Source organism: Triticum urartu, chromosome 2 (assembly GCF_003073215.2).
Source record: "Triticum urartu cultivar G1812 chromosome 2, Tu2.1, whole genome shotgun sequence".
Taxonomy (NCBI): Eukaryota; Viridiplantae; Streptophyta; class Magnoliopsida; order Poales; family Poaceae; genus Triticum; species Triticum urartu.
Genome location: NC_053023.1, coordinates 406,827,341 through 406,839,359, shown reverse-complemented (window position 1 = coordinate 406,839,359; position 12,019 = coordinate 406,827,341).

Below are 12,019 nucleotides of genomic sequence, written 5' to 3'. Positions count from 1 at the left end.
AAATCTGCGTGATTTACCCATAGTAGAGCGACAACGATTGAAATCCTGTTTAAACCTTAGAATGGTAAGAATGTTCCCCTTGTACAAGGCAGCTTTTGTCAACCGTAGGTTATACGGTGAGGATCAACCCAGACCCATTCCCTGCAGGAGAAACCAAAATTGGATGACCGCCATGAGATATCGATAGTTTTTTAGTATTGGCGCCAGACCCGTCAGCTAAGAAGACCCAGTCTCGGAATAACCTTACTAGGATGAAAGTACAGAAGAATTGAGGAAAAGGTTATGCCGCTGCCAGAAGACGTTGAAGAAGGAATTATCCCTACGATCTGAGAAGACCGGCCCTGTCAAGAATAAGGATGGAGTATATGTGTATTGATGGGACCGTAACGATGTTTTAAGGGTGGTAGCACCCCAGACCTCCGGAGACGATCGATGGACTTGAGAAGACCCCAAACCTAACCTATTTCTTTCTAGCCTCTCCGAATCTCGAGGACGAGATTCATTTTAAGGGTGGTAGGTTTGTAACATCCCAAAATTCTAAATTTTGGAATGTTATAATAAATAGATAGATCGATTGATTGTTTGATTGTTGTGTGATTGATTGAGTGAAATTCGAAACTTTTTGAAAGTTAAATGAAAGGGAATAAAAGGACTTTCCCAAACTTTCACCTTTTTCTTTTTGATCCCCATGAATTCAAATTCTTTTCATCACAAAACCCTGGAGAGAAGATGACATGACTTCTTCCATTTATTTAAATGACAAGGGGCGTTGAAAATATTTGAATTTCATTTGGAAAATAGTTCCAATTCAGAAACTTTAAGCAACTCAATGATTTTTAAGAGCGAAGATAAAATGACTTCTTCAAAACTTATGAAATATGAGTTGGGAGTTTCAAAGAAACTCAAATTTAGAATCCACTTGAAATAATTATTTTTCAATTTGGGTTATTTGAGTTTTATTCAAATTATTTTTCTCCAAAAACAAACTACATGGAAAATAGGGTAACATGATTCCCTACAATAGAAAATTGGAGAAAAATTTATTTGAAATCATTTTGGTATTTTTAAAATGATTTTTATTGGATTTTATTAGACCAGTAGCACTCTTTGAATTATCTGAATTTGGGTGGATTTTTTTGGCATTATAAAAATGTCCATGTTGTAGAAAATCTTTTTCTATATTTTTTATATAATATATGCTTATATAATATTTTTAATTTTTTTGTTTTATTATTTTGATTGTGTGGAAAAAATGTTTTTTTTAAACCTTCGGACCGACCGGACCCGGCCGGCCCAGTTCGCCAGGCCACGGCCCAGCCAGCCCACGCCGCTCGTCCCCGAGCTCGGGACGAAGTCCCGAGCCAGCACGCCAGCGCCGCCGCCTCTCCTGCCCCCTCGCCCACTCCACGGAGCCGACCCCCCCCCTATATAAGCGCCGCCTCCGCCGCCCCTCTCTTCTCTCTCCCGCCGCCCGCTGCCGTATTGCCGTCGCCAGCGCCCGCATCTCGCCGCCGCCGGCGAGATCCGCCATGACCGCCGCCACCTTGCCGCTCCGTCGCCTACTGCTCGCCGCCGTCCCGCGCCGCTAGCAGACGCCGCCTGCGCCGCCGAAGCCCGCCGATGCCACCTCGCCCCGACGCCCGCGCCGGAGTTCGCCGCCGGCCGGATCCGCTCCGCCGCCGTCGAAAACCACATGCCGGTTTTTTTAGCTGAAAACCGCCGCACCGGTATAAACCACCGAAAAACCCGCCCCGGTTCTTTTCTAGTTCGGTTTTCTGTTATAGATCGGTTTATTAATTAGGTTTTGGTTATTTTGCGAGCGTTCATTAGTTAGGGTTCTCTAGCGAACGATTTCGTTCGGTAGTGTTCGGTAGCGAACGTTCGCTATTTAGATTTTTTTTTCTATTTACTGTTTATTTACGTCAGGGGCCTATTCATGATGAACTTTCTTTACAGTTTAGTCCCTGAACTTCAAACGATCATTACTTTTCACTCGTTTGTCCAAATCCAACGAAACCAACGCTCACGTCTTCGTTATGATCCCCTCTATCCATTAAAACAACTGAAACATGTTTTTGAAAGTTTTAAAATTTGAATTAGATCAGATTTAGATTTAAACTTTGTTTGATCATAACTTGAGTTTCGTAGCTCCGTTTGAGTTGATTCTTTTTGCAAATCGAAGCTCTTGACCTAAACTTTCTGATAAGGCCAAATTCACATAATTTTGGTACTGTTAGAAATTGTTTTATGTTGCAAGAGTTATTTGTTTGGTTTTGATGTTTTCCGAATTGTCTTCTTCGGTCTTTCTGATCTTTTGAGTGGTTGCTTATGTGTGGTTACTATTGCTTGCTTACGATAGATTGACCGGAGTGTGACGAGTAGAGCTATCAAGAGTTTTGAGTGTGAATCATCTTCATCAACATTGCAGGCAAGTTCACACTTTGATCATACCTACTACTACCCAGTTTTATTGCATTAGATCAATCCTTACACATTACATGATTAGGATCTAATTAAATTGTGGGTTGGGAAGTAGTTGAGGTAGTACCTATTACCTGTCTAATTATCAAACGTTTGGGAGTTACTTCTACGTTTGCTTATTATTGCTATGCTATGCTAGTAGACGTGGATTGGGTGAGTGTATCCATGACAAATGTGAGCTTTGAAGATTGCCTGTTTTCTTTTGGACCACGACCCAGGCTCAAAGGGATCATGAGATTATTCATGCTAGAAACTCCTGTGTGCAACCACAAGCTATTATGGGCTCTAGCATAGTTGACTAAGTCGTGCGAACTCTTACAATGGTAGACTAGCAGATGTAGGGGATGTAGGTGGTACGGTCTACCCATCGTAAGGTGCTAGCGCTTCTGAAAGACTATGTCTCGGTCATCCGTTTCTCAAACACCATGTAGTGCGAGAAACCAAACGGAGGCGATCGAGTCTTGTGGGGAAAAGTGCGCAAACCTCTTTAGAGTGTATAAACTAATCATGGTTAGTCGTGTCCCCGGTTATGGACATCTTGAGTATCTAGTACCTGGATTATCATGTGAATCTCATCATGTTACTTTAAATTAATTTTGTTGGGTTTAATGATGTTACTTAATTGGGATTGAGAATGCTGTCAACCATTCTCAATGTTCAACAACCACCATGATAGTTAAATAAATTTATTCCTTTGCAGTAGGGAAAAATTGGCTTTTCGCAAAAACCTTATATCCATAGAGCTTTTCCACCAGCCAAATATGCATGTAGTGATAGCCATTGTTCATCATTCTCTATGTGTGAATTTGCCAGTACATTCAATGTACTGACCCTTTGTGGCTGCAACGTCTCTTGTTGCAGGATTATCTTACGACGAGTAAGTGATACGTTAGGGTTACGATTTCTACACTCAACTTTGTCGTTGCTGTTGATGGGAATCCACAACCTTGTTATTTCCGCTATTTGGATGAGGTAGTAGTATTTACGTCACTTTATACATGTGATTTACCTCTGTTATAAATCCTCGAGTACTGTGTGTGTCAGCATACCGATCCAGGGATGACACTTAAGCACAGAGACTTGATCCATTCGGGTCGGGTCGCTACAAGATGGTATCAGAGCACATGTTGACTGTAGGACGTGACCCTAGAAACTGGCAAGCCCATAGGAAAGATTTTTCTCTAAAACTTTACTTTTCAAAAAGATCGTTTACCTCTCTTCTCTTCTGATCTTATTCAAAATTCCTTTTAGTGAGACCATACCCCTTTTCCCCTTTTGACCACACAAAGATTCGACGGATGAGACCACTTCAAGAAGTACAAGATATTCGACAACCACGACCACTACGGAATGAAGAGGATTTTACCATACATTACAATAATGAAAACCACACCGGTTGAAGACCGAAGACAAGGAGAATTTGAAGGCTCTGAAGAATTCCCAGAGTTTTATGAGCTAGGAAGACTACTCTTATGGAACTTGGCAGACTATGGAAGTTGTCAATACCCGAGATCAAGGTGTATCGGAGAAAGACCGGAGCATGGAGAGTTAAAACCTCAAAGTTTTGTCAAGAAAACCCTAAGGCAGGAGATATCAACTATGGAAGATAGCCCATGGCAATGACAAGGGCAAAAACACGGTTATCCGTGATGTCATCGCCACTGATACTATGGTCACCAAGCTGAGCTAAGCATGCATTTCTTTGGAAGGATTGGATGGTAGAAGGCTGATGGAGCATCTATCAGCAAAGGATGCAGTTTTAACCTTAGCTGGTGTATCACCAGGATCTGGAGTAGTACATCAAGAAGTTTAAGGTGGAGCTCCATGAAGCCGTATTAGACAAGGAAGCATTTCGTGAAGAACTCAGGAACCAAAAGCTGAAAGTAGCCAAGCTGGAGGAGCTACAACCTCGAGATACCGGAGATTTGTCAGGAACTGAAGGACAGTATGACCATGGATCATGCCAAGGATGTTGAAACCTAGAAGTTTGGAATGCAACTCCAGAATATTCAAGGATGTCACGAGAGACTTTGCTACAACAGAGATGAGCTGGCAAAAGAACTTGAGAAAGACAAGCATGATCGGAAGAAGCCATTGGAGACATGAACAAGGCTTGAAGAGTTTGGAGATGTTGAAGATTTATTGACCTTTAGAAGACCAAACCCCTGTTATATACCTACGTTAGATGCGATGTTTGTGAGCTGTCATTTGTTTGATGTTTTTCCCGACAGCCACAAATAAAATCTGTCTTTTCAAAACTTTTGTTTGTATTGTGTGTATCCCTCTCTATCTCTCTTATCTCACCCCAAACCCATGGACCCAATAGAGGATGAATGAAGATGAGCTTATATTTTCTGGACCGATGAGTCAATTGGAGACGGACCAATGGATTCAGAACATGGAGGATCACATGGAGAATAACCCTATAGTTGGACATGATATGACCCTGCATGCTCTTCAGTGCTTTGAAAGAGGTGCTGCTACTTGGTGGAGGATGTACCAAACCATCAATGGATGGCAAAGAGTAACCACTTGGAAAGAATTTAAGTTGACTTTGCCAAAGTCTCGGTTTGTGTCTCAGGAGTTGAAGCCCTATGAAAATGATATGAAGAAGCCTTGTGCATGCAAGCTTTGTGGAGAAATAGGACACAACCATACAGAACACAAGGATGAATGCTCTAATTGTGAAGGAAGTCACCCAGTTGTAGAATGCCCAACTAGGCAGATTACTTGTTTCTTGTGTGAAGGGACTACCCACTATCCTGCTCAGTGTCACATTTACCCCATGGTACAACGAACCATCCAGCAGAAGAAAGAAGTAATGAAAGGAGCCCTCATGGAAATTTTAGAAGAAACTTTGATGAAGGAAAAGGTGGGGGACACACCCAAAGAAGAACCAATTAAACCCTGCACCAAGTCATGCTATTCATGTGGAGAAGAAGGACACATCTCCCAGAATTGCATGAATGGGGATCTAGTAGAATTCCCGACGGAGGAAGTAGAATATGACCCAGAAGAAATAGAATCCATGATTGGCATGAAAAAGTTCCAGGAAGAGAAGCATGTTGGATTCTAGGAAGAACCTGAGTCATATCACCTGTTACAGGTGCAAGGAGTCAGGGCACTACCTCAACAGTTGCCCAAAAAGGAAACCTCGATACTTGTCAGAAGTAATATGTTTTAGTTGTAATGAAGCAGGGCACTTTGCCAGAGAATGCCCCAAGGAGAAGGAAACTTGTGCTAGATAGTTGAGTTTGCAACAAAAGAAATGGAGTAGTAGAAGTGAGAACATTTTCTTTTGAGGTGTTGAGTTGAGACATGTAATGGAAAAGCGAGAGATTGTAATCATTTGAGAATGAATAAAGTTGGCATCATTGGTACTAATATGGGTTTTATGAGTTGTTACTCTATGAAGAAGAATTTTGGCCATTTTGAAGATATGAGAAATATGGTCTATGGAAGATTTGTGCATTTTAAGGGTGCTAGTACCCTGTAAGAACCGTTGACCCATGGAAAAGATAAGGATACTCCACTGAGTGGATTTCGGACAAAATGAATACGAGTTTTGTCTCGATATGTGTGATACCCCAAGAGTGTGTGGGATGAAGTTGGAGACCGTCAGTTGTTTGGACCAAATGTGATCAAGGAGCCAGAAGAGAATGTTAAGTTGATTCAAGATAGACTGAAGGTAGCTCAGTCCAGGCAGAGGAGATATGCAGACTCAAAAACTCAAGGAGGTAGTCTATGAAATTGGAGATAGAGCATGTCTTCGTGTGACCCCTCTGCGAGGAGTTAAACGATTTGTAGTTAAGGGAAAGTTAGCCCCGAGATTCGTAGGACCATACTGAGTTTTGGAGCGTATGGAAGAAGTGGCCAACAAGTTGGAGTCACCCGAAGGACTGTCAAGAGTTCAAGATGTGTTTCATGTTTCCCAGTTGAAGAAGTGCCATGCAGAGATGGCCAATATTCCCCTGTAAGGACGCTTGACCTTGGAAAGGATAACGATGTTCCACGAAGTGGAATATGGACTCCATAAGTATAAGTTTTTATCTCGGTATGTGGGAAATCCCACGAGGATGAATAGATAAATTACTATTGGATATAAAGGAGGTATGATATGGATCAAGGGAAATTCCATGATGAGTCTGAGTAATCATGTCATAGTTTGGTGCCAATAGAAGGAAGGGAGACAATACAATTGGATGGATTTTAAGTATGCTAGGAAGCTATGAAGTTGGAAGTTGGAATAATGATCAATTGCCCGATGATAAGTTCAAGGACTACAAGTGATGAGATGGGCCATAACCCACATGCCCCAGGACCTGCCAAGAAGCAAGCACATTCTTGCTGAAGCAAAAACCCGGGAGGGAGATATGGCGTTTATCGGCAGACAATTTTATAGGAGTAACGCAAAACCTGAGAGTTGTGAAGGAACGATAGATGTTTGTTTGGCTTGCAGAATCAATGGATTATTCCGAACGTAGTTCATGGACAAGAGAAATTCTGCAATGCTTGTGAGGATTACCGAGTGTTAGAATGCGAGATTCGCTAAACCGTATACAAGGTAATGATTTGGGTGCGGGATGGATTGATCACCATACTGACTTACTCTTATTATTCGCCTTGCTATGTGTGATGGTAAATCTGCGTGACTTACCCATAGTAGAGCGACGACGATTGAAATCCTGTTTAAACCTTAGAATGGTAAAAATGTTTCCCCTTGTACAAGGCGGCTTTTGTCAACCGTAGGTTATACGGTGAGGATCAACCCAGACCCATTCCCTGCAGGAGAAACAAAAATTGGATGACCGCCATGAGATATCGATAGTTGTTTAGTATTGGCGCCAGACCCGTCAGCTAAGAAGACCCAGTCTCGGAATAACCTTACCAGGATGAAAGTACAGAAGAATTGAGGAAAAGGTTATGCCGCTGCCAGAAGACGTTGAAGAAGGAATTATCCCTACGATCTGAGAAGACCGGCCCTGTCAAGAATAAGGATGGAGTATATGAGTATTGATGGGACCGTAACCATGTTTTAAGGGTGGTAGCACCCCAGACCTCCGGAGACGATCGATGGACTTGAGAAGACCCCAAACCTAACCTATTTCTTTCTAGCCTCTCCGAATCTCGAGGACGAGATTCATTTTAAGGGTGGTAGGTTTGTAACATCCCAAAATTCTAAATTTTGGAATGTTATAATAAATAGATAGATCGATTGATTGTTTGATTGTTGTGTGATTGATTGAGTGAAATTCGAAACTTTTTGAAAGTTAAATGAGAGGGAATAAAAGGACTTTCCCAAACTTTCACCTTTTTATTTTTGATCCCCGTGAATTCAAATTCTTTTCATCACAAAACCCTGGAGAGAAGATGACATAACTTCTTCCATTTATTTAAATGACAAGGGGTGTTGAGAATATTTGAATTTCATTTGGAAAATAGTTCCAATTCAGAAACTTTAAGCAACTCAATGATTTTTAAGAGCAAAGATAAAATGACTTCTTCAAAACTTATGAAATATGAGTTGGGAGTTTCAAAGAAACTCAAATTTAGAATCCATTTGAAATAATTATTTTTCAATTTGGGTTATTTGAGTTTTATTCAAATTATTTTTCTCCAAAAACAAAATACATGGAAAATAGGGTAACATGATTCCCTACAATAGAAAATTGGAGAAAAATTTATTTGAAATCATTTTGGTATTTTTAAAATGATTTTTATTGGATTTTATTAGACCAGTAGCACTCTTTGAATTATCTGAATTTGGGTGGATTTTTTTTGGCATTATAAAAATGTCCATGTTGTAGAAAATCTTTTTCTAATTTTTTTTATATATTATATGCTTATATAATATTTTTAATTATTTCATTTTATTATTTTGATTGTGTGGAAAAAAATGTTTTTTTAAAAAAAACCTTCGGACCGACCGGACCGGGCCGGCCCATTTTGCCAGGCCACGGCCCAGCCGGCCCACGCCGCTCGTCCCCGAGCTCGGGACGAAGTCCTGAGCCAGCACGCCAGCGCCGCAGCCGTGCTTCGCCCGGCCACTCCCGCCGCCGCCTCTCCTGCCCCCTCGCCCACGCCACGGAGCCGACCCCCCCCCCTATATTAGCGCCGCCTCCGGCGCCCCTCTCTTCTCTCTCCCGCCGGCTGTTGCCGTATCGCCGTCGCCAGCGCCCGCATCTCGCCGCCGCCGGCGAGATCCGCCACGACCGCCGCCGCCTTGCCGCTCTGCCGCCTGCTGCTCGCCGCCGCCCCGCGCCGCTAGCAGACGCCGCCTGCGCCGCCGAAGCCCGCAGATGCCACCTCGCCCCGACGCCCGCGCCGGAGTTCGCCACCGGCCGGATCCACTCCGCCGCCGTCGAAAACCGCATGCCGGTTTTTTTTGCTGAAAACCGCCGCACCGGTATAAACCACCGAAAAACCCGCCCTGTTTCTTTTCTAGTTCGGTTTTCTGTTATAGATCGGTTTATTAATTAGGTTTTGGTTATTTTGCGAGCGTTCATTAGTTAGGGTTCTCTAGCGAACGATTTCGCTCGGTAGTGTTTGGTAGCGAACGTTCGCTATTTAGATTTGTTTTTCTTTTTCCTATTTATTTACGTTAGGGGCCTATTCGTGACGAACTTTCTTTACAGTTTAGTCCCTGAACTTCAAACGATCATTACTTTTCACTCGTTTGTCCAAATGCAACGAAACCAACGCTCACATCTTCGTTATGATCCCCTCTATCCATTAAAACAACTCAAACATGTTTTTAAAAGTTTTAAAATTTGAATTAGATCAGATTTAGATTTAAACTTTGTTTGATCATAACTTCAGTTTTGTAGCTCCGTTTGAGTTGATTCTTTTTGCAAATCGAAGCTCTTGACCTAAACTTTCTAATAAGGACAAATTCACATAATTTTGGTACTGTTAGAAATTGTTTTATGTTGCATGAGTTATTTTCTTGGTTTTGATGTTTTCCGAATTGTCTTCTTCGGTCTTTCTGATCTTTTGAGTGGTTGCTTATGTGTGGTTACTATTGCTTGCTTACGATAGATTGACCGGAGTGTGACGAGTAGAGCTATCAAGAGTTTTGAGTGCGAATCATCTTCATCAACATTGCAGGCAAGTTCACACTTTGATCATACCTACTACTACCCAGTTTTATTGCATTAGATCAATCCTTACACATTGCATGATTAGGATCTAATTAAATTGTGGGTTGGGAAGTAGTTGAGGTAGTACCTATTACCTGTCTAATTATCAAACCTTTGGGAGTTACTTCTAAGTTTGCTTATTATTGCTATGCTATGCTAGTAGACGTGGATTGGGTGAGTGTATCCATGACAAATGTGAGCTTTGTTAATTAATGGTTTACTTAAGGTGGCAACCTGAACACACATCTGGGTGGATTGAGGCACCTGGGTATTCCAGGATTGCCTGTTTTCTTTTGGACCACCACCCAGGCTCAAAGGGATCATGAGATTATTCATGCTAGAAACTTCTGTGTGCAACCACAAGCTATTATGGGCTCTAGCATAGTTGACTAAGTCGTGCGAACTCTTACAGTGGTAGACTAGCAGATGTAGGGGATGTAGGTGGTACGGTCTACCCATCGTAAGGTGCTAGCGCTTCTGAAAGACTATGTCCCGGTCATCCGTTTCTCAAACACCGTGTAGTGCGAGAAACCAAACGGAGGCGATCCAGTCTTGTGGGGAAAAGTGCGCAAACCTCTGCAGAGTGTATAAACTAATCATGGTTAGTCGTGTCCCCGGTTATGGACATCTTGAGTATCTAGTACCTAGATTATCATGTGAATCTCATCATGTTACTTTAAATTAATTTTGTTGGGTTTAATGATGTTACTTAATTGGGATTGAGAATGCTGTCAACCATTCTCAATGTTCAACAACCACCATGATAGTTAAATAAATTTATTCCTTTGCAGTAGGGAAAAATTGGCTTTTCGCAAAAACCTTATATCCATAGAGCTTTTCCACCAGCCAAATATGCATGCAGTGATAGCCATTGTTCATCATTCTCTATGTGTGAATTTTCCAGTACATTCAATGTACTGACCCTTTGTGGCTGCAACATCTCTTGTTGCAGGATTATCTTACGACGAGTAAGTGATACGTTAGGGTTACGATTTCTACACTCAACTTTACCGTTGGTGTTGATGGGAATCCACAACCTTGTTACTTCTGCTATTTGGATGAGGTAATAGTATTTACGTTACTTTATACATGTGATTTACCTCTATTATAAATCCTCGAGTACTGTGTGTGTCAGCATACCGATCCGGGGATGACACTTAAGCACAGAGACTTGATCCATTCGGGTCAGGTCGCTACAAGATGGTATCAGAGCACATGTTCACTGTAGGACGTGACCCTAAACTGGCAAGCCCATAGGAAAGATTATTCTCTAAAACTTTACTTTTCAAAAAGATCGTTTACCTCTCTTCTCTTCTGAGCTTATTCAAAATTCCCTTTTAGTGAGACCATACCCCTTTTCCCCTTTTGACCACACAAAGATTCGACGGATGAGACCACTTCAAGAAGTACAAGATATTCGACAACCACGACCACTACGGAATGAAGAGGATTTTACCATACATTATAATAATGAAAACCACACCGGTTGAAGACCGAAGACAAGGAGAATTTGAAGGCTCTGAAGAATTCCCAGAGATTTATGACCTAGGAAGACTACTCTTATGGAACTTGGCAGACTATGGAAGTTGTCAATACCCGAGATCAAGGTGTATCGGAGAAAGACCGGAGCATGGAGAGTTAAAACCTCAAAGTTTTGTCAAGAAAACCCTAAGGCAGGAGATATCAACTATGGAAGATAGCCCATGGCAATGACAAGGGCAAAAACACGGTTATCCGTGATGTCATCGCCACTGATACTATGGTCACCAAGCTGAGCTAAGCATGCATTTCTTTGGAAGGATTGGATGGTAGAAGGCTGATGGAGCAAATATCAGCAAAGGATGTAGTTTTAACCTTAGCTGGTGTATCACCAGGATTTGGAGTAGTACATCAAGAAGTTTAAGGTGGAGCTCCATGAAGCCGTATTAGACAAGGAAGCATTTCGTGAAGAACTCAGGAACCAAAAGCTGAAAGTAGCCAAGCTGGAGGAGCTACAACCTCGAGATACCGGAGATTTGTCAGGAACTGTAGGATAGTATGACCATGGATCATGCCAAGGATGTTGAAACCTAGAAGTTTGGAATGCAACTCCAGAATATTCAAGGATGTCACGAGAGACTTTGCTACAACTGAGATGAGCTGGCAAAAGAACTTGAGAAAGACAAGCATGATCGGAAGAAGCCATTGGAGACATGAACAAGGCTTGAAGAGTTTGGAGATGTTGAAGATTTATTGACCTTTAGAAGACCAAACCCCTGTTATATACCTACGTTAGATGCGATGTTTGTGAGCTGTCATTTGTTTGATGTTTTTCCCGACAGCCACAAATAAAATCTGTCTTTTCAAAACTTTTGTTTGTATTGTGTGTATCCCTCTCTATCTCTCTTATCTCACCCCAA